The sequence below is a fragment of the Hyperolius riggenbachi genome, chromosome 4, assembly GCF_040937935.1.
Source record: "Hyperolius riggenbachi isolate aHypRig1 chromosome 4, aHypRig1.pri, whole genome shotgun sequence".
Taxonomy (NCBI): Eukaryota; Metazoa; Chordata; class Amphibia; order Anura; family Hyperoliidae; genus Hyperolius; species Hyperolius riggenbachi.
Genome location: NC_090649.1, coordinates 124,632,920 through 124,656,697, shown reverse-complemented (window position 1 = coordinate 124,656,697; position 23,778 = coordinate 124,632,920). Strand labels below are relative to the sequence as shown.

Below are 23,778 nucleotides of genomic sequence, written 5' to 3'. Positions count from 1 at the left end.
GGACAAACGGAGGACCCGAAGGGGCATAGAGGAGGACAGAGGCGGATACATGGGGGACAGAGGAGGAAACAAGGAGACACAAGAGGTACAAGGGGGCACGCGGTAGAAAGGGGGCATAGTCCACAAGGATGCATCAGGTTTAGTATATATATATTCTTTCCCGCTTTTTGTGCTCTAAACCTAGATGCGTCTTATAGTCTGAAAAATATGGTATATCTAATGTTTTATCTATTATTATTATTATTTATTTTTTTGTATGTGTGTGTGTGTGTGGTAAGGGGAGCTACAGCAGCACAGGGAATGTGGTCACAGGTGATGACAAGAAGAATGCGGCAGGCTATCAGAGCATACTATGGTTAAAACTGGGTTTATTTAGTCTTGAGAAAAGACGCCTTAGAGGGGATCTAATTAACATGTATAAATACTGTACATCAGAGGGCAATATAATAATCCGAACATTTGTATAGCGCTTTTCTCCTGTCGGACTCAAATAGCTTGGCGGATAAGCTTTTTGTCCCTAGGCCTTCTCAGAGGACTAGAGGACATGATCTGTGCATGGAGGAAAAACATTTTAACCATTTATTTAGGAAAGGGTTCTTTACAGTAAGAGTGATTAAGATGTGGAATGCATTGCCACAGGAAGTCGTTATGGCAAACTCTATACCTGCATTTAAAGGGGGCTTAGATGCTTTCCTTGCGTTGAAAGACATCCATGGCTACAATTACTAGGTAATGCCTAATGATGTTGATCCAGGGATGTTATCTGATTGCCATCTGGAGTCGGGAAGGAATTTTTTCCCATTTGGGGCTAATTGGACCATTCCTTGTAAGGGTTTTTTCGCCTTCCTCTGGATCAACAGGGATATGTGAGGGAGTAGGCTGGTGTTGTACTTTGTTCTCTGGTTAAACTCTATGGACGTATGTCTTTTTTCAACCAAAATAACTGTATGTAACAATCTCCAGTCATTGGCCTTGAAGCTGTGCATGAGACGCACTTGGACTTTCTAACAGGACAATGATCCATGGTAGCCATCACTGGCTACAGCAGGAAATAGTAACGGTTCTGGAGAGGTCCTCACAGAAAACTAAGGTGAAAGAGAGACCAAACTACAGTAACCATCCTGACGCAGGGCTGGCGGCCTTCCAAACTACTTATTGTCAAACAGAACTCACATTTCCAGCCATGTGCTGTAGCCATAAAGGTTTAACATCTGAATAATGAAGCCTAATACATCAGGATCAATTCCTAGAGGGACAGTTCGGGAACAGATGCTGGACAGACACGTCACTAGCTTGCAGGATGGCAGCACTTGTCACTATGGGGGAGGGTGGAGAGATGACAAGCGGTGCATGACAGAGCAGTTTTACATGGGCAGGGTGAATCTGGTGAACAATGCATTTAGGAGACAGCATGCCGGATCTTTAGGTGATGTCAGGTGGCTGCTATACATACATTAGATACTCGTTAGATTCTTAACCGAGGTGGTCTTTATTGGCAACTCGGCGGAGTTTAATCTAGCGTGTGTATGTAGCTCGAGTCTCACGGCACTAAAATGATGCACTTATACTTCCTGAGTGTGGAGATCGCTTTGATTAATTCTGCGGCATGTTATCTAACTCACTATAGGCACGACTTGATGACCATAGCAAGTACCGTAGGTGACTAAATTATCTTTGGACATCCATTTTTAAGTTCTCATTCATCTCATTTGGACATATAAAATTGGACACAAAAACAAAAATCTATTTGAAACAAACTTGTTTTCTTGATAATGTGGATAAATAAGAACCTTTACAGATTTAGCCACACACTGTTTCCTGACATTTTTCACTGTGGCACAGCCAAAGCATTCTGTAGCTCTTCAGACCAATCCTCCCCAGCACCGATGTGAGTTCTGTGAATCCAACAGACAAAGCACATTCCCAGCTCACATCTATGCTATGCTGACAAAGCTTTTCTCAGAATGCCAGAAACGCTGAAAGCACTTATCGACCATTGCCCCGGGTAATTATCGTGCAGCGTTCATGCCCCGCGCACGCAGAGGCAGGCTGGGAGCAGACATAAAGCACTGTCACCAGGTGACAGTGTCTGTCTTGAAAGTGGCAGGTGAAGCAGGTGCTGATGTGCATAAAGGTCAAGCAATGGAGAGGCTTTACAAAGACAGCAGTGTGAAGACACATGCCTGTCCAGCTGAGGAACAGAGAAGTGACAGTCACAACTGTGACAGCTCTCAACACACTAACCTCAAACACCCCCCCCCCCCCCCCCCCCCAGCTAAGCACGGCTCAGCTCCTACCACCCCTACACTCAGTAACTGGCCATGTGACTGGCAAGCAGATTAGCCAAATAGCTATTTTTGACCATGAGATAAAGAGGCAACAGGAACATTTTATGTCATTTCCCAGGGCCCTATTTACCCTGGCTATTAAACCTGTCCTCTAATATGACACATTATTATTATTATCTTAGATTAACAAAACGCCCACGTGTTACAATGGAATGTACAATAACTAGTAGGGGGTGCAAACCTGCACAGATAACAAGTACAAAGCAACACACAAGGGGCCGGGACTTGCACCAATGGTGCTTACAATCTTATAATAAGAGCTATCCTCTGTGGAGATTGCTGAGATGTTGGAATGTAGTGTTGGAGCTGCTCCTCTTCCATGTTCCTGTCAGTTGGGAGAGGGTTGAATTGGCAGGAGTGGCAAGATTATATTAAACTCTTTTTAATACAGATTATGTCTAAACTATATATGTTAAACACCGGCCTGTGGGCCAAAGCTGGCCAGAAGAGCCATCAATTTGGCCCACAAGCTGTTTTCCCACTTTGCATTACTTATGGCCCACTCTAGACCACAAGGGAATCTACAGTACATTGGTGATGAAACCTTATATCGTCAGGGAAGCCATATGGAGGAGGGACGAGGAAAGTGCTAGACACCAGAAAAAAAGTGTATAGGGGAGAGAGGAGTCACTAATTGCCAGGGAACTGTATAGGGGTGGGAGGCAACAATACACCAGGGAACTTTCTAAGGAGGAGAGGTGGCCACTAGACATTAGAGAACCTGAGATGGATCTTCGGGGGGGGGGGGGGGGGGGGGGAGATGGGACACAGAGGCATGTTCTCTGCCTAGTGACATGCCTCTGTGTCCCCCAGCCATCACTCTCTGCCCCCCTCCCCCCCCCCCCACACCATGTTATAGTCCCCCGTGATTAGCGACAATATTTGTCACTAACTCGGAGGTAAACACAAGGGAGAGGAATTCCTTGTTCAAAATGCCCACCAGGGGCGTTCCTACAGAGTTTCCTGAGCTGCCATTGGGCAGCTCTCTCCCCAGCCACGCCCCCTGCCACTCCCCTGCCTCCTTGCATGCTATGAGAGACACACAGTCTCTCAGGGAGGCGTTGTGACCTATAGGTGACGAAAGTGAAAGTGGGTCACTCCCGCCCATGGGAGCGGCGGTTTTTGCAGCTACCTGATCCGCTCAGCCCCACGGATCAGGTAGCCTACTCTTTTTATCATTTTTGAGCTCACCTCGGGCTCTCTTTAAGGTTGAGCCACAACTTGGTCCTAGTGCTCAATTTCGACCCACTTTGTATTTGAGTTGGACACCCCTGGTCTATACAACGATAATGTTACATACAGACAGTAGACCTCTGTCACATTAAATATTTGCTAAGGATTGCCTTAACCCCTTACTGTGGATCAATAACGATCAATAGAGGCGCATTGCCACTATTGGACCTTTTTGAGCTTGCACTCCTTGCCTGATGAAGCGGGTTATACCTGTGAAACGCGTTGCGGAGTGCCAAAATGGTTATTTGCAATTTGAACAATCTCGATTGTCCATCATTTCAGGAGGTAAGTCCACCTGTACTCCTCCTTTTTAGTTGTTTTTAGATCATTTTAACCTGCCTGGCGCCTCTGTCCAAATTTGCATAGTATATAGTCTACCTTGGGTGGAGGGGACTCTCCCCTTCTTTGGGGGTGGGGTCAGGTTCTAATGCTCCCCACCTGCATTTCAAGTGGTTGCATATGTGGTAACCCGTGTTTGTGAGTATATCCACATGTGTTAATCATTTTGACAACAATTGCTAGACTTACTGCACCATATTGGGCTCTCGGTTTTTCTTTTTTGTTTCATGTGGATCAATAACGGTCACCCAGAATTATCATTAAAGATAGTTTCAGGTGACAGTTTTTCAGAACAACAGCTATATATAGACGCTGCTTGGCTATAGCCGAACAGCCTGCTCTGTTCTTTGTAGAGGGGATGGGAAACAATAAGTGGGAAGAACTGTTTAGGGCTCGTTTCCACTATCGCTAATCCGCATGCGTCCAACGCATGCGGATTCGCACATGTAAGGCAAGTGGATGGGCCTGTTTCCACTGTAGCGTTGTTGAGGTGCGTTTTTTTCAGCGGTGAAAAAACGCACAAAAGAGCCGCAGAATTGGCCTGCGGGCCCGTTTCCACTATCGCGAATCCGCATGCGTTGTCTGCATGCAGATTCGCACAGCCAATACAAAATGGATGGGCCTGTTTCCACTTGTGCGTTGTGTGGAGCGTTTTTCTGTGCAGGATTTTTCTGCACGGCAGAGCCCTCAGAATTCGCCTGCGTGTGGAATGCAGGCGAATCGCACACAATGTATTTAATAGGGAAATCGCATGCGTTTTCCCCATGCGTTTTTTGCCGCGAATTCGATAGGTGCCAATGTAAATTCACACAGGCAGTGACATGGTTAAAAATCGCATGTACCCTCACCTATGCGAATTCGCATGCGAATTCGTGGCAAAAAACGCATGCGGAATCGCATCCGCATGCGATTTCATCAGCGGTGGAATCCAGGCGATTCTGCACCGCAATAGTGGAAACGAGCCCTGCGAGTGGAATGCATGCGAATCGCCGCTAATGTATTTAATAGGAAATTCGCATGAAATCAATGGAAAAGCACACCGGCATTGCCATGGTTTAATTCGCATACATCGTCATCCATGCGAATTCGCACGAAAATTTGCATGCACTCGCATGCGAAATTCGCATCCGCATGCGAATTTTGCCGCCACGATTTCGCAACGCAATAGTGGAAACGAGCCCTTAGTTTCCATCAAGCTGGTTGTTTGGAGATCCAGCAGGGCAGATCACTAAATGACATTGGGGGTGCTGTACTCGATTTACATACACGCTGATCACCAATGCTCATGTCACAGGATGAATATCTAGCATCTGTATGTAGCTTTAAGTGACAGGCATTATCAGCATTGGCACGTTCCTCTTCTGTGCTCCACAGAGATGGAAACCCCTCAGCTACATCCAGTAGTACTGTCTGCTGGTAGTGGCTGTTTGAGGGACACCTCCCCATCCTCCCTCCTCCCCTCTCCAGAGGCAGAACATGCTGCTGGGAAGCAGGACTAGCACAATGGGGTATATTAACAAGTGTTGTGCATTATGTACACAATGCGCGAATTGCTAGTATAATGGACATTACACCATTTGCGGATTTCAAGTTATACTAGCAATATGCACACTGGCTGAGCAATCTGCGCAAAGTACTGGTAACATTGCTGTGCAATTTTACAGCTGCTTCGTGAATATACCCTAAGGACCATTTTCCATATGATGCATTTCGATCCTAAAAACGGATCGCTCAAGCTTTACGGATCACAACGACATTTCAATCAACATGTAATTTGCAGTGCTGTTGTTCCACTAGTGTATTTCACTGTATTCAGAATCACAATGGCCCGCCTGCTGCATTTTTGCTTCAATTGCACTGCTATACAAAGTATAAAAGCGCAGGAAAACTGCAAAGCAATTACTGTGTTGGCTCCAATATACCCCATTTTTTGCACCCTTTGATATATTGTGCTTAGCAATCGCGTTGCTACGCGATTGTGCCCGCAATTTGGCAATTTTCCCACCTAGTCTTTCTTTCATCCCCTCCAGAAATTGCAAACACACCACAATCGCGCTGTATACCGGACAGATTACGATTAGATCATTGTGAAATCGTCAGTGGAAATAGAAACGCTACAATGGCTATCATTCATAAAGCGTTCCCGCATGCGGAATTGCTAAAAACAGCCGACTTTACCGACCACCAAGCAAAATGTGTATTCATAAAGGCTGTTTCCGCATGCGAATCGGACTTTCCCGAGCAGAGCGATAAATCACCGCATTATGCGGTGATTCCATGCGGAAATGTAACAAAATATCAATTCATAAAAACTAACGCAGGCGGTATGTGGACGGGGATTACCGCTCCCCTGGATGTAGCGATAGGCATGCGGAGTATATGTAAGTGAATGGGACAGACCTCCCAAGCAGCAGCAGAGAGAACACCGCATGGAGGGACTCCACCAGCTTTTCCTGTTTCCGCATGCCTACAACGGGATATCTCAGCACTCCTACCGCAACAGGCAACATTTTTGTGAATGACCACCCAGAAGGCGGAAATACCGACAGCGGTGATTCCCCGCACGGATTTAATTTACCGACAGCTCTTCTATGAATGATAGCCAATGTGTGTTCAGACTTCTTTTTCTAACTGTTACTTGAAATAGGAAAGATTGCTTTGGGGAATGAAAGTCTAAAATGTGTAAGTAGCTTTGGTACATGGCACAATTAATAAAATAGCAAAAGTGTTACAAGTGACAAACTAAATGAATCTAAATTTCCATTCTGACTGAAAAAAGTGATGAGATTGTCCCAAGTTCTCTTTCAGGCAAGCAGACACGGGAACAGGTTTAGTCAGTGACATACAACATGCCTAAACCTGCAACTGGACCTCCGTATTCTTCAGCATTCCACCAAATGAGTGGAAGCACCTCACACATGTTGTCACGGAATCTGAACATAGAACCTGCTAGAGTTTTCAGAGGCGAATGACTGCGGCCCCTTTCACACTGACATTTTCATTTAGTTATGTTATCCTTTTTTACTGCAGGGTAACACTAAAGCAATAAAAATGTACGGGGCATCTTAGATCGGATGCGGTGTGCTGCGCCAAAAGCATCCGATCTCATGCGACGGCAACATCGCGTTATTGGCGAGCATCCGCGGTGATGTGCGGCACCCAGAAGCCATGCAAGTCAATAACGCCGCAGATATTTTAAACAGTTTTGCGTTGTGCGTGCGTGGAAGCATATATACTGTCATTACACTTCCATGCAATTCGTATTTCCGCCACAAGAAGTGAGCACTAGAAAGCCTCACTTAAAGGACTTACGAGGCCAAACTATCAAAAAAAAAGTTAAGTACCTGCATCTCTTTAAAAGACACGGACGCCATCCGCGCCCTCCGTGTCATTCCGCCGGGTCCCCGCCGCTCAATAGCCCCCTCGGCCGGTCACGACCGCAGGGCCCGGGTCGGGCTCTCCTGCCTCTGCCAATATGGCTGCCGCAGCTGCCGCGAATGCGGCTGCCCAGCTCTAGGGTCAACCCCCCGATCCACGCTAGTAGCGTGGATCGGGGGGTTGGCCCTAGAGCTGCGCAGCCGCGGCCAGCTCCGGCGGCCATATTGGCAGAGGCAGGAGAGCCCGACCCAGGCCCTGCGGTCGTGACCGGCCGGGGGGGCTATTGAGCGGCGGGGACCCGGCGGAATGACACGGAGTGCGCGGATGGCGTCCTCCGTGTCTTTTAAAGGGGCACTATGGTTAAATAACTGGTTATAATATCATTTAATATAAAATATGTGCAAGTGTACCATTGTAGGAGGCAGCTTATCAGCTGTTTGAGCTGCTGTTTTAATCCCCCCTTTGATATTTTGTGAGAGGATTCCTCCAACTCCTATAACGGCTAGAGATGGGAAGTTCGGATCTTTTCAATGATTCAAATAATTTGAATCGGATCATTGAAAAGATCCGGATCTTTGATCCGAATCTCGGATCATTTTACTAGAGAAGCATTCGGGGGTGAAATGACTAGCAGGACAGGACTTTCCTGGAAAGAAATGGCGGCATACTGATGGGTTAGGCCCGCCCCTGACCCCCATTGGACAGATCATTTTATAAATTAAAAGAGCCTGCCCCCCCCCCCCCGCCATTCTCTTTTTTTCTGTCCTCGCATGGACTGGTCATTTGTTGTTTGTTTTTCTCCCTTTTTTTTACCTTTTCTTGGGCGCATACGACAGGTTGAGCCTCTCCCGTCATGGCAGCGGGCATTGCGACCTCTAAACGGGGTCTATAAATGCGCCAGCTTTCTCTGGTAGCTGCTCCTCTGTGCTGGACGTGGTCGGGCTAGCGCGGGGTTTGTCTAGCCGACACGCTATTCCCCTTACTTCCGGCTCTGCTCACGGAGAGGGAAGTCTCGCGTGATTTTCCGAGACTGTCCCTGATTGGCTGACAGAGCGGAACATTTCCCGGAAGAGGAAGAAAAGTTTAAAAGGACGCCAGAGCGGGTGCAGCTCTTGCTGGCTGCGGTACCGCTCTGGTCGGGGTGAACCTGTGTGGACAGTGAACGGTGGAGCGTTCCAGGGATCCAGTGCGACTGGCTTCAGCAGACACAGCAGGAAAGGTATATTGTCCTGCATTATACAGGTATTGGAATTCCTTACTTCTTTTTAAGTATATGTACTAATGGTATGCCATGTATGTTTAGGATGGATGGTCAAGCGCAGACCCATAATGCGTCAGCTTCTCAGGAGAGGTAAATGAGAGTTTTTTCTACCTCTCCATCTAAGTTTGTTCACAGGGTGTTTTATATATTACAGTTTTCCAGCACAGGGTATTATGGGGACTTTTAATTAAAAGAGTGCGCTATCTCCCTTTTCGGGGCGGACTTTCTTAGTGGAAACATATCTTTTTTGTGTCTCCGCAGTCCGCGAGGAGGAGAGAAGAGGAGAGAGGTGTCTAAAGGTCACCATTCCTCACCGAGATCCAGATCACGCTCAAAATCAAGGAGGAACAAGTCCACCAGAGAGGCTTCCTATGATGCAAGTTCATCGAAAAGGAAATCCCCTGAAAAGCGTGTGGAGAGATCTCGCAAGGATGACAATCATTCGCCTAAAAGGCGATCGTCTAGAAAACGTTCTCCTAGTAGAAGGCGTTCCTCTGATCGACATTACTCCAGTGGTTACTATAGATCACACAGGAGCCGATCTCCAAGGCGGGATCACAGATCAAGAAGAAGAAATTCTCCTAGGAGATATTCGCCAGACTATGATTATAATGACTATAGGCGTAGGAGACGTTCCTACAGTAGGAGTAAATCTCATAGACCATTGCCTAGGGAGGCCCACAGATTTGATCAACCAGGGAAAACATTATGTTGGTCATGTGGGCAACCAGCTCTTCCGGACAAAATGGTCTGTGAGGCTTGTTTTATGGAGCTAGGTAGGGACAAAGACTCTGAAAACCAACAAGCCATGTCCTTCATCCAACAGGCAGTGCAAGAGACATTTGAGAAGATGGCGGCTAATCAGCCATTGCCCTCTACATCTCAGGCACATCCAGAGGAGTCTACACCAGTCTCAGGCCTGCCGCCTATGGGGTTCGATTTTGCTCTAGTGCCGGCTTTTGTGTCAGCTACAGTATTAAGACAGCAATAGCATGGGAGGAAGAGAAGGAAGTGTCTCAAGAACCAGACAAGTACTACCCACATCTAGACAAACAACCTACCAATTTTCCATTTATGAAAGTGATAAAGGATATATTCTTGAAAGAATGGAGTAAAGTGGATCAGAAAACTTCATTATCAAACAGATTTTCTAAACTTTACCCGTTAAGCCAGGAGGATTCGAAAATTATGGACTCTGCCCCCATAATAGATGCTTCAATTATGAGACTGGCTCGTCATGTGACCCTCCCTATGGACGATGCAGTGTCTTTTTCTAATCCTTTAGATAGAAAAATAGATACTGATATTAAAAAAGCTTTCCTAGCGGCAGGAGCAGCCTGTAGGCCAGCAGTAGCCTTAACTACAAAAGCTATAAAGGTCTGGGTTGATAACATTGAAATTGCGCTCAATTCAGACACCGATAAAGTCGAAATTATTAAAGCTTTAGATGAGTTAAAGCTGGCCAGCGACTTTATAGGAGAAGCCGCCATAGACACTATCAGATCTTCGTCCAGAGCCATGTTACATAATGTTACGGCAAAGAGGGCTCTATGGTTAAAGCCTTGGTCTGCAGACCAATCTTCCAGAAATAACTGGTGTAGGATACCGTTTGACGGTAAACATCTGTTCGGGACAGAAATGGACAACGCCATTGCCAAAGTCACTGGAGGAAAATCGGGACTTTTGCCCCAGGGCAGAAAATCCAGGGCAACCCGTCAGCAGCCAAACAAATCACAATCTTCTTCCAGATTCCAACAGGCTCGTACATACAGACCAGGCAAACAATTTAATAAAAATTGGAAAGGGACACAGGCGTCCTTTCTTAAGTCTGGAAAGTCCAAGCCAAATCCAGGAGCAAGTCAGAATACAAAACCCTTCTGAAGGTGCGACCGCCCAGACAGAGCCAGTAGGAGCAAGATTGCATTCTTTCTGGAAAGTCTGGGTGGATACAGTGGAAGATGTCTGGGTACTCAAGACCTTGCAAAAGGGTCATTCGTGGAAATTCAAAAGATCTCCTCCCAGATCAAGATTTCTGGAAACTCATCTACCTCCAAATGTAGTAAAGGGTCAGATCCTATCGGACTACGTGAAGTCTCTGGCCCAATGCAGGGCCATAGTTCCAGTCCCACGTCAAAAAGAATCAACAGGAATCTATTCTCCATTGTTCTTGGTCCCAAAGTCATCGGGAGGATGGAGACCGGTATTGGATCTAAAATTCCTAAACAGTCACATAAAAACACGACGATTCAGGATGGAGTCATTACAGACTATCATAAAGGTCGTAAGGGTGGACGATTGGATGACAACGTTTGATCTCTCAGATGCTTGCCTCCATATTCCAATCAGGAAAAGCTTTCAGAAATACTTAAGATTTGCGGTCAACGACATCCACTGGCAATTTCAAAGTCTCCCTTTCGGAATTTCGACAGCACCCAGAACATTCACAAAAGTTCTTCTCCCAGTCATTGCCTCCCTCAGACAGAAGGGCCTAAGGGTCTTCCATTACCTGGACGACATACTACTTGTCAATCAAGATCGAGAACTGCTGTTATATCACCAAAAAATATTATTAAAAGAATTACAGAGACTGGGATGGTTAATAAATTTCCCAAAGAGCCAGTTAACCCCATCACAGGACATGATCTTTTTAGGTGCCAGATTCATAACCAACCAGAACAAGATCTGTCTGCCGTGTCAGAAAGGTATCCTCAATATTGTGTCGCCAGTATGTATCATCCAGAACGTGCCAGAGCCTGTTGGGGACCTTCTCATTAACAATCCCAATGGTGAAGTGGGCTCACTGGAATTTGAGAACTTTTCAAATCTTTTTCCTCAGCCATTGGAACAAAAGAAGCATGTCACAGAAGTTCAAACTACCTATAAAAGTAAAAATCTCCCTGCAATGGTGGAAACAGGAAAGGAACTTGAGGTCCTGTCTTCAGATCCAGCAAACAATACCTATTGTAATAACAACAGACGCGAGTCTAGCAGGATGGGGGGCGCATTGTCAGAACTTTTGTGTGCAGCAGAAGTGGAGAGTCCCTTGTGTTCAGGAACCCTCCAACATTCTGGAACTCAGGGCAGCATTCTTGGCTCTGAAGTCTTTTCAACACTTAATTCTAGGGAAATCAGTATTATTACAGATAGACAATGTGTCAGTGGTAGCTTATATAAGGAGACAGGGGGGAACGAGGAGTCGAGCACTTCTTCAGGAATCAGTTCACATTATGTCTTGGGCACCAAAACATCTGGATCATCTGACAGCAATTCATCTCCCAGGGCCTCAACTTAATTGTACAGAAGTGTGGTCTTCCACAGGTGGACCTGTGTGCTTCAGCAGGGAACTCGAAGTTGCCAAGATACTTATCCCGCTATTACCAGCCGACAGCGGAGGCAACAGACTGTCTAACAGCACAGTGGAATTTCAAGCTGGGGTATGCGTTCCCACCGTTCCCACTAATCTTGAGGCTACTACAAAGACTGAAACTAGAGCCTTGCTCGATCATTCTTATAGCGCCGTTCTGGCCTCGGAGGCCTTGGTTCACTCTCCTATCAGAGTTGAGTCTGGAGGATCCATTCAGACTGCCCCAGGTCCCGAACCTTCTTTGTCAAGGACAACTACTATATCCGAACGTCAACAATCTCAATTTGACGGCCTGGAGGTTGAGAGGCAAAAGTTTCTAGCATTGGGTTGCTCTGAAGAAGTCACGTCTACCCTACTGAAAGCCAGGAAGATTTCCACTAACTCTACGTATCATAGAATCTGGGGGAAGTTTGCAAACTTTGCTTCTGTAAAGAAATTTGACTTTCTTGCTCCCAAGGTACAGGACATTCTAGCCTTCCTTCAAACAGGAGTGGATCTACAGTTAAGCCTTTCTGCCATAAAAGTTCAAGTCTCAGCACTTTCGGCCTTGACGAGTCATAAATGGGCTTTGAATCTATTAATCATCCAGTTTATACAAGAAGTACAAAAACTGAGACCCCCTAGGAAACCGTTTTTTCCACAGTGGGATCTATGTGTGGTACTAGAAGTCTTGTCCAATCCACCGTTCCACCCGGTAGAGTCAGCATCTCTGTGGAATACAACACTAAAAACTGTGTTTCTAGTGGCAATAGCCTCAGCAAAGAGGGTATCAGATTTACAAGCCTTAGGCTGTTCAGAAAATTTTCTTCAGTTTTATCCTAATAGAGTTGTTCTCAGGCCTGTTCTTCAACATATACCTAAAGTTGCATCGGCTTTTCACATAAATCAAGAGTTAACTTTACCAACGTTCATCTCGGACGAACAGTGTCATCCACTGGACGTGGGTAGAAGCATTAAAGCCTATCTAAATAGCACAAGTACCTTCAGATCATCTGTTCGCTTGTTTATAAACATTCAAGGTCCAAACAAGGGTAGTGCAGTTACTTCCAGGACCATAGCTAACTGGCTAGTTAGGCTAATTCAGTTGTGTTACAAGACAAAAGGTTTACAAGTACCATCTGAGATTCATGCACATTCCACTAGGGGCATGGCAGCCTCGTGGGCATCTTCTGAGCCAAGTTTCCCATTTGTTCACTATGCAGCATTACGGAACAGAGAGCCTAACATCAGCAGCACATTACAGCCAGTATGTGTGCTCTACACATATCTGGCAGTGGCACCCATGTCCCCTCTCTCTCATCTACCTGTCCCTGCAAGGCTGGCTCCACTCCAACAGAGCGATCCATCTCTGCTCTGCTTCCAGGACCCCGCTGCCCGCTGAGAGAGGGGGCGTGCCGCTCCTGGCCCCGCCGCCTTTGCGATCCGAATCACTCATTTTGATGATTCGGATGATTCGACTCACAAAAGAGATTTGGATCAAAGATCCGAATCGTTCATGAGCCGGACAACACTAATAACGGCTCAATCGAACAGTTTTACTACTAATCTCAGCCGCTGTACGTCCCAGGACATTGACGTACGGCTCTGATGAAAATAATGCAGGACACAGCTACATCGCAGAGAGCTGGTCTCCACAGCAAGGACAACAATATGTGTCCGTTCCCGAGCCAGCTGGGATGCCTCAGCCAGGAGCATTTTTCATCAGAGCCGTACGTCAATGTCCTGAGACGTACGGCGGCTGAGATAAGTAGTAAAACTGGACGAGTGAGCCGTTATAGGAGTTGGAGGAAACCTCTCACAAAATATCAAAGGGGGGATTAAAACAGCAGCTCAAACAGCTGATAAGCTGCCTCCTACTGCACAATGGTATGTGCTGATTTGGCGTCAGATAATTTCCTCTGCCGACGTGACTCTTCTCTTTTGCGAACGACGGGTCGTTTGAACATCCCGTCGTTCACACGCCAAATCGGGCGTGTGTACAGACTGTCGTTCGGGTGAAAAGCCTGCTGTTGAGCGATCCGCCGGGCGAATCGCTCAAAAGCAGTCTTATCACCCGAACGACAGTCTGTACACACGCATGATTTGGCGTGCGGACGACTGAACGACAGGACGCTCAAACGACCCCTCATTCGCAAAAATCCGCCGTGTGTATGGGGCTTTAGGGTAATGTAATATTGAAATAGACTTTTATTCTGCCACAATATATGTGTTAAACATTGCTACGCTTGCACATATCTTATATTAAATGATATTATAACCAGTTATTTAACCATAGTGCCCCTTTAAAGAGATGCAGGTACTTAACTTTAACTTTTTTTTGATAGTTTGGCCTCGTAAGTCCTTTAAGAGCTCAATCCCTGCCAGGAATTAAATGAAGGCTCATTACAAAGCCTTTTTTTAGCGTTAGATAGTTAATATTATTTAGTATTTATATAGCACCATCATCTTCCCCAGCGCTGTACAGAGTATATTGTCTTTGTCACTTAACTGTCCCTCAAAGGGGCTCACAATCTAATCCATACCATAGTCATATGTCTATTTATGTATTTTGTAGTGTAGTCTAGGGCCAATTTACATATCTGTATTATGTTTTTTGTGATGTGGGAGGAAATCAAAGTGCCCAGAGGAAACCCACACAGACACGGGAAGAACATACAAACTCCGTGTAGATGGTGCCCTGGCTGGGATTTGAACTGTGGACCCAGCGCTGCAAGGTGAGGGCTCTAACCACTACACCATTGTGCTGGCCATAGATAATGATGATAGTGACTGCAGTTACCAATGTAACATGTTGAACAAAATGTATTGCAGATACCAGTGGCGTAGCTAGAGATCATGGGGCCCCATAGCAAAACTTTCATGGGTCCCTCATATGCAGGCACTCTTAAAGGATACCTGCAGTGACATGTGACATGATGAGAAAGACATGTGTATGTACAGTGCCTAGCACACAAATAACTATGTTGTGTTCCTTTTTTTCTTTTTCTGCCTGAAAGAGTTAAATATCAGGTATGTAAGTGGCTAACTCAGTCCTGACTCAGACAGGAAGTGACTACAGTGTGCCCATCACTGATAAGAAATTCCAACTATAAAACACTTTCCTAGCAGAAAATGGCTTCTGAGAGCAGGAAAGAGATAAAAAGGATAAATAGTTCATAGATTTTAGCTCTGGCATACTTCAATGAATGTGTCATTGGGCAAAAACAATAAAACAGTTAAAACTTAAAAAGTAGAGTTAAACTTTAAGTAGAACTGTGGAATATCTTAAAAAGTCACTTTTAGGAGAAGGAAGATAGATACAATTGTTTATTTAATTAGTTTATTTTCTCTTCTGGTGTCCTTTAACCAATACCACCTGCCACTACCCTATGAATAGGAGTTAAGCCTCGTACACCATGCAATTTCCCATCAGATAGATGGGTCGAATTGATCATTTTCGACAGGTCCTATCTGATTTCCGATCATTTTTCTAATCAATTTGAATAGAAGTGATCAGAAAAGCGATCGGAAATCCTATCTGATCTGTTGGAAATTATCGACCCATCTATCTGATGGGAAATTGCATGGTGTGTACCAGGTTTTAATTTTCCAATTTGCATTCTCATGCAATCAAAACTGCATATAGTTCATGGGCACTGAGACAGTCAGAGGGTGGGTAAACAAAAGACAGTTAATAATGAATACATTAATTACCACCTGGGCCCCTCTTCTCCAGGGTCCCATAGCGGCTGCTATGACTATTGCTACGCCCCTAGCAAATACCAATACACACAACGATATCTGCCCTCGCTAGCTTACAATCTAAAGGAATGGTGAGGAAACAAGAGGTGGGGTAATATACAATATGTATATCTAGAGGCAGCGTGTTTTACACTTAAGGTAGCTATAAATCGAGTGATTCTGATTCAATCGACAAAGCAATCAACTTTATTCAGGAATCAACTTCAGTGTGGTTGATCGAAAAATCAATGAACTAGTAACCCACACATTACAAACAATATCCTATGCGATTCACCTTCATATTCGATTTGACCTATGTTGTGTCTCCATGCTCCATGCTCTGAATGCAAAAATTGATTCAGAGTCAATAGAATTGAAATTTGAGGTAGCGCTTAAAGACTTCAAAGGCTGCAGAGTTACAGATGTGTGTTTTGGAAGCGAATTCCAGTGGAGGGGTGAAGCATGTGAGAAAACTTGTATACGCGGATGCGAGGGGGGTGAGTCTAGAGGAGGATAAAAAAAGCTCATGTGCAGATCTGAGATCGCGGTTAGGTTGGTATCTGGAAACTAGTGATGAGATGTATAGGAGAGTGAGATTGTGGAGCGCGTTGTAGGTTAGGGTTAAGATATCACGTAGCACTGTACATGATCAATGATGCCATTATTACCATACTAACTGCCATATTACAGTCATGCTTTGCACTGTTGCACTACAATGCTCAGGATTCACTCAGCATACTGGACCCCTCTCCATCTTCACACGGTCAGCAGGCAATGGCCAAACAAAAGCTAAGCCACAGCAAACATTAAACATTCCTGCATGCTATACTGTGTGTATGCAGGACAAAGAAAGGTCCTCTTTACATATGGCACACTGCATTGTATTATATGTTACAATGAATCCAGAAACAAGATAATGCCAGTCTGGGAGGCAGAAGACTGAAAAGCGATTATGTAGTGTTTTCCTCGGCAGTGCTGGGCATGGAGCAGAAGCGGCTCAGTGCCCGGCATGTTGCTGCCTGAAAGAAACAAGAACTGTATAGCGATTCTCTCAGAGGCTGGGCAGAAGGAGATGGAATGCAAGGAATTCCGAGATTTTCCCCAATCTCCTCTGATAACATCACTTGCCAGTTCCAGGTAGCATATCTACAGAGCATTCTGCAGCCTCAGCAATAACAATCCCCCCCCCCCCCCCCTGCTCCCCCACCTTATGAAGTGTTGTCATCAGTGCTGTTTGCCAACTTCTTTCACACCCTTCCTGCCAGCAGATCTGATTCTTTTGTAGGCATTGCAACATGCAGGAAACCCAAGCCACACACTCACACTGCCTGTCCACACATTATTCAGCATGCATTGCCCTGCTCCGAATCCCAGCACAAGCAAGTTCTGGGACTGTCACCCCCTGGCTATACAATTAGTGGCACATCAGGAACATGATATCAATTGCTTACCTGTTCTGCCATGTTGCACCAGTAGATGTTACACAGGTCTTTTCTAATATCTAATTTATTATGTACCCCATGTTTGTTTCTTTGTACAGCGCCAAAGAATATGTTGGCGCTTTATAAATCAATAATAATAAATAATAATAATATCAAATGTGATGCCACCATTGCTGGCCATTTACTGCTCAATGCAATGTTTATATAAAAAACATTTAGGGCTTCCCCATGTGCAATTCAGTTATAGTGATTTTGCTGCAGCTTCGCAAAAGCGCGGGTGCTGCGTCCGATTCAGAAACGGATACAGAACCACATCGGAAATGGGCCTGTAAAATGGCCATACATAAAAAAGTCATAGCTTGGATGTAGATTTGGATAAAACCATCAAATCTAACTAAAATGTATGCAAACATTTAACATTTTGTTTCCTGATATACATGAAGACCTCATGTACCATTCTCTGATAATTTGAAACATTCTCAGGTCTTTTCCAAAGAGAGACTAGATAGATTTACAGTGATAACATCATTATACAGGTTCATCACTCATGATGGACCCTATTCAAATGCTAAAAACATAACATACAGTATATAAAGTGCATGGAGGCACAGATGAAAGCTGCCCACCACAGCTGCAATCCTTGCAGGAAACCTATGTAGGCGAACTGTAATCCCCCAAAAGAGGGTTACAAAGTGCTAATGTATTTTTATGTGTGTGGCGCCTTTAAGCCTCAGACGCCAGGTGTGTGGAACTATAACGGCGCATGAGAAGGGAGTGTGAGCGTCCGCATGGTCGCATAGACCGTTGCTAAGCAAGCAGAGTATGCAAAGTAGGGAACTTGCTGGATCTTTCCAGAAGCCCCATGCGGCCTGTCAGAGAGCTATTGCATGGATATGGGAGAGCTGGCAGGCACACGGGTAAACGCTGCAGATATCAGGCATAAACAACACCCAGTAAACTATGTGCTTGTGACAGGAACTAGGTCAGTTGCAAAAATCAAGAGAGCAGAAAAGTCAGGCACTATAGTTTATAGATAAGCAAATGACACAAACAATACTCTTGACAGTGCATGAATGAGTGCTAAAAATTGCAAGAAATGTCCAAAAGTCGTTAGGCCGTGCACCTCACTGGCGCCCAAACCCGCTGCCTCCCACCAACACCCAGGTACAGCTTTGGACATTTCTTGCAATTTTTAGCACTCATTCATGCACTGTCAAGAGTATTGTTTGTGCCATTTGCTTATCATTAAACTAGAGAGCTACTGCAGGCACAGGGGGCGGAGATAACAGGGTGTAGCCGGAGGGAACTGGCTTAGACAGAGAGACAGCGCCAAAGAGAGGAGGAAAGAGGACAAGACTTTAGCTGGCCATACACTAGGCCGATTATCCGCCGATCTGCTGTCACATCGCTCACGCTAAACTTCGGTCGATTTCGTCCCGAAATAGATCGGTCCCGTCGATCGCTCCGTGTGGGAAATTACCGTCGATCGCCCGCGGGTAGGGAGCGCATCGCTAGCGGCATACGATCGACGCAGGTATACATTACCTGAAGCTGGCTCCCGGCATCTTCTCCGCATCACCTCCCGTCTCCCGGCTGGCATCTTCTCCGCATCACCTTCCGCATCACGGCATCCGTGTATAACTTCCTGTGTCACTGCAGTGACAGCGGAAGTACAAATAGAGGGCGCTCTATTTGAACTTTCGCTGTCACTGGAGTGACAGAAAGTTATACGTGGATGCCGTGATGCGGAGAAGATGCCCGGGACCAGGCTTCAGGTAATGTATTGTGGGGGGGGAGGGGGACAGGCGACAGCAGCAGCTCAGCAGATGGTGAATCGGTTTCAGGCTGAAATCGATTCACAATCTGTTTGCAGTAAAGACAGCCTTACGATCCCTCTCTGATCAGATTCGATCAGAGAGGGATCTATCTGTTGGTCGAATCTGATGGCAAATCGACCACTGTATGGCTACCTTTAGACCAGGAGCTAGCGGTGTGGAGGTGGACAGAGATAAAGGCTGTAGCAGTTGCCCGGAGTGTGAGAGGGGACCCGGCGGCCACAGGAGTGACCAGCGCAGAGCAATAAGGACAGCGGCAGCAGGTTGGACAGTGACCGACCTAGGCCGGAGACTACAGACAGATGAGTACAGGCTTGAGGGCCAACTACAAGCCACAGAGTGTGTTCTAAAGTGGTGTTACTAGAAACTGTTAGTGTGAGAATGCTTTACACACACAGCGACATTGCTTTACACACACAGCGACATTGTGCTAAGAGGAGTTACTGTTGTTTATAAGAAGTGCATTGAGTGTTCAGGCCTTGCTGCTGCTGTGAGACATTAGTAGCCTCCCTAAAGTACCCACTTAGCTGATTCAGCCCCCGCTTTGCATTAAGTCCTGGTATATAAAGAAACATTGTTCCTGTCAAGTCCGTTTCAAGTCAGGAGTTAAAGTTATAAGTTACAAGTTCTTCAGTTGGTGTGTTCTGCAGAATTACAGAGAGTTTGAGATTTAAAGAGAACTTAACAGTATTGAAGAAGATAAGTGAAGGAGGAGTTACATTGCATCTTGTGATACTAAAGTGAGCTGCAGGAGAAACCAGGTGAAACCTGATCGAAATACAGTGTCAACTAAGTTGTATTACAAGTTTTGCATCAACTCTAAATTAGAGCTTATTCAGCCTTGACATCAAAGTGCACTTAAACAGCGTTCTATTGTGAGAGGGTGATATTGGTGTTATAAAGGGGTGCATTGGTCACTTTATATTTCTATTTGCTTTTATTTTGCTTTAACCCTTTCTGATTATTTGATTTATATTTTATTTTGTTTATTTTGGGAGGCCCTATCCCAAGCGGAGGTGATTGGAGGTAAAGTAAATTGAGTGTGACCATAAGGAGAGTAAAGAGCCTAAAGGTAGCCATACACTGGTCGATTTGCCATCAGATTCGACCAACAGATAGATCCCTCTCTGATCGAATCTGATCAGAGAGGGATCGTATGGCTACCTTTACAGCAAACAGATTGTGAACCGATTTCAGCCTGAAACCGTTCACAATCTGTTGTGGTGGTACTGCTGCTGCTGCCCCCGCCCGCATACATTACCTGCTCCGCCGGCGCGACTGCAGTCTCCCGGTCACCGCTGCTCCGTCTGCGCTCGGGTCTCCAGGTCCGGCATGCCTCACTTCTTCTAGCCCGGCAGGAAGTTTAAACAGTAGAGGGCGCTCTACTGTTTAAACTTCCTGCCGGGCTAGAAGAAGTGAGGCATGCCGGACCTGGAGACCAGAGCGCAGACGGAGCAGCGGTGACCGGGAGACTGCAGTCGCGCCGGCGGAGCAGGTAATGTATGCGGGCTCTATTGCGTCGGTCGTCGGGCACTCGAACGCCGCTAGCGATGCGCTCTTTACCCGCGGGCGATCGACGGTTATTTTCCGCACGGCACGATCGACGGGATCGGACGAAATGGATCGAAATTCGGCGTGTAGCGTGAACGATTGGCAGCAGATTCGATCCCAGTGATCGAATCTGCTGTCGAAACGGGCGCAAATCGGGCCAGTGTATGGCCTGCTTAACAGATCTGTGAACAAGTTGAACGTCCTGCTCAGGACCAATCAGCGAAATTGTGAATTGTTTCAGTACCATCTCAAGAACTGTCCCCCAAGGTTTTGCTGCGCAATATAGCTTAGACTTGGTTAGAAGGGACTGAGAACTGTTTAGGAACTGAACTGAATTGCTAAGTAGACCAGCCCCTTTCCCCCAGCCCACGCCCAACAACGGTACTGTATATTGTATATGCTGTAAAGTGGATGGTTGTACAAGAAGACCTTTGTAGCTCAAATACTTTGTGTGTAACTACCGTAATCTTTGTACTCCGCAGCCTTTACCGGTGCACCGGCAGTGAAGACCTGAGGATTGTATTGTTTGACCTTTGATGTGCAAGGAAAGTGTATTGTGACATTGAAGTGCATTTGGTTGATTCCTTACTACCGTGACCACTGTAAGGTTACAAATAAATCTTTGATTATTTCATCTGAGTCAGTGTCTGGTGGATTCCACTCAGCCGAGTGCCTGGTGCTAACAGATAAAATCGGGTTACAAAGGTTTCTCTGCTATAAGGTTCATCTAAACAGGATAGACTCTTGCTGCCTCCTTACAGGAGCTACTTGACATTCACTGCTGTTTTGGCAGACACTTATTGGTGCTGACTGGGACAAACAAAAAATGAGCACACTTAACACTGTGCATATATTTGCACTTTGCAATTAACCACCCTTTGCTAGTTTAACCATAATTATCAACAGAAGAAAGAATAGCCACCATGGGTATCATAAATAATAAATATCCACTACAGAAAGCAAATCTCAGATGAGAAAAGTATATATCGTAATATTATTTGCAACTTTGTTACATAAAAACAGTATAAAAATAAATAAATCACTGGTTCTAGAATTCTATACAGGTAGTCCCCGACTTACAAATGACCCGCCGATACGAACGGCATGGATTATGTGTTTCCATGGGAACAAGTCAAAAAAAAATTTTCTTCAAATTGGACTTGTAGTTTTTGAGAAAATCTATTTTAAAAATTCAAAGAAAAAATGGCTTTTAACCTTCCTGGCGGTAACCCCGAGGTTTTCTCAGGCCCTGCTGGGCCGATTTGCTTAATTTTTTGGGGGGTGAACGCAGCTAGCACTTTGCTAGCTGCGTCAGCACACCGATCGCCGCCGGCCCGCGCTCGATCGCCGCTATCCGCTCCGCCGTGCCGCCCCCCCCCCCATGCGCTGCCTGGCCAATCAGTGCCAGGCAGCGCTGAGGGGTGGATCGTGACTCCCAAAGACGTCACGACGTCGCTGACGTCATCCCGCCCCGTCGCCATGGCAAAGGGGGAAGCCCTCCAGGAAATCCCGTTCTTTGAACGGGATTTCCTGATCGGAGATCGCCGAAGGCGATCGAAGCGGGCGGGGGGATGCTGCTGAGTAGCGGCTATCATGTAGCGAGCCTTCGGCTCGCTACATGATTTAAAAAAAAAAACTGCTGAGCTGCCTCCTAGCGGAAAACATTAGACCGCCAGGAGGGTTAAACTTGTATAAGCAAGTACAAAGTGCAGAGATGACACAGAAGGGAACACTGGAGGCACAGGGGGGGCACAGAGGAGGTACAGGGCCAGAGATGGCACAATGTTCTGTATCTGCACAGAAGGCAAGCACGTTGAAACAATGTGTAACAAAATCAGAAAAAAGTGTGTGTTCACACTATTGCAACAAGTGAATCCATCAACATCCAATTGCTGTCAAACAGTCACAACAAGTGCAAACTCATAAAGTGCTGCGTGTTATATAAAAAAGAGAAAAAGATTGTGTGCATGTCCACTCCCCCCAGTGAAAATGCGGCATACACACATACAATGAATAACAATCACAAAAACCGTGTTATCAAATACACACTATACACGCAAACATTTTATGCAAAAATATAAAAAAAAGTGACAGAAGCAGCTATACATGGGTAAATTCATGACCAACACATGTGCAAAACTGTGCAATAAGGTATGTGCATATGTGTCCCCACAGAAAAACCGCGGGAGCACACATACACACACCGTTCACTTATCGAAAAGTGTCTGTGTGCATTGAAGGCCCGCTTACCAGAAGGCAAGAAGAGTGGAGAGCCCGGGAGACAGCCTTAGGCGATTGCAGCAGCAGGATCAGAGATCAGTGTGCACTGTACTGAAGTGTTAGTGTAGTGTAAGTGCATTACAATGTAGTGCAGTGAAGTCCAGTGCAGTATAGTGTAGCATAGATGGTTGGGCAGCATGGGTTAGTGTAGTGTACTGAAGTGTAGTGAAGCATAAGTGTAGGGGAGTGTGAAGTAACTGGTGTTAGTGTAGCTGGGCAGAGTAGCTTGGAGACAGCTGGGGGGGGGGGGGGGGGGGTTGGGGGGGTAAAGGTACATAAGATGCTCCTGCACCAGACTCACCAGGTTTAGTAATTTTTTTTCCTGATTTTCGCCCTCTAAACCGAGGTGCGTCCGGAGCGTCATATATTTAAAAAAATATGGTAAATCAATAATAAATTCTGCCCTGGGGGCAAGAGCTGCAGCAAGCTGCAGCAGGAGATAGCTATTGTGGTCAAGCAAGGTTTTCCAGTACAACACTCACTAGTCTGTAGGCATTAGGGGACATCTGCACACATACTGAATACTTACCTGAATTGAGACTGAGTGGTTGTTTCGGATGATGAAAGTTGCAGAGTCTGTTCTTGCAGCCTCTATGTACTCGAGCCCATCTCTGATTGTGATACGCTTGTGGTACATCAGTAGTGGAACATCACCTGAAATGTTATTTGTGCTCACACATCCAGCTGACAGAGTTGTGGGGTGGCTCCAAATAGTTCCCAAGTCTGCACAAGTGTTCCCTGACATCTGCTGACATCTCGTTAGCAATCGGGTGTGCTAGAAAACCATACTTGATCGCTACTGTCATGTACCGCCACAGGCAGCTGGCACCTGTACTCGTCTTCCTCTCTCCATAAAGGAGGGCATACGGATTCCCGGACAGCCACCGCATATTTATACAGGGACAGTCTATAGTGATGGCCAGGTCTAGGAGAACTCATGCAGAAGCATGTGACTTGTTTGATCAGCTGATAGATTTTCAAAGCTCAAATCAGAGACATATCTATCACCTGACCAAACTTATCACGT

At 45.8% G+C, this 23,778-nt stretch overlaps 1 protein-coding gene across 3 annotated transcripts in view; it reads right to left on the bottom strand.

Annotated features, from left to right (window-relative positions):
* Positions 1 to 23,778, bottom strand: part of PIK3CB (phosphatidylinositol-4,5-bisphosphate 3-kinase catalytic subunit beta) — a 266,903-nt gene that overhangs the window by 223,062 nt on the left and 20,063 nt on the right. The window lies entirely within an intron of this gene.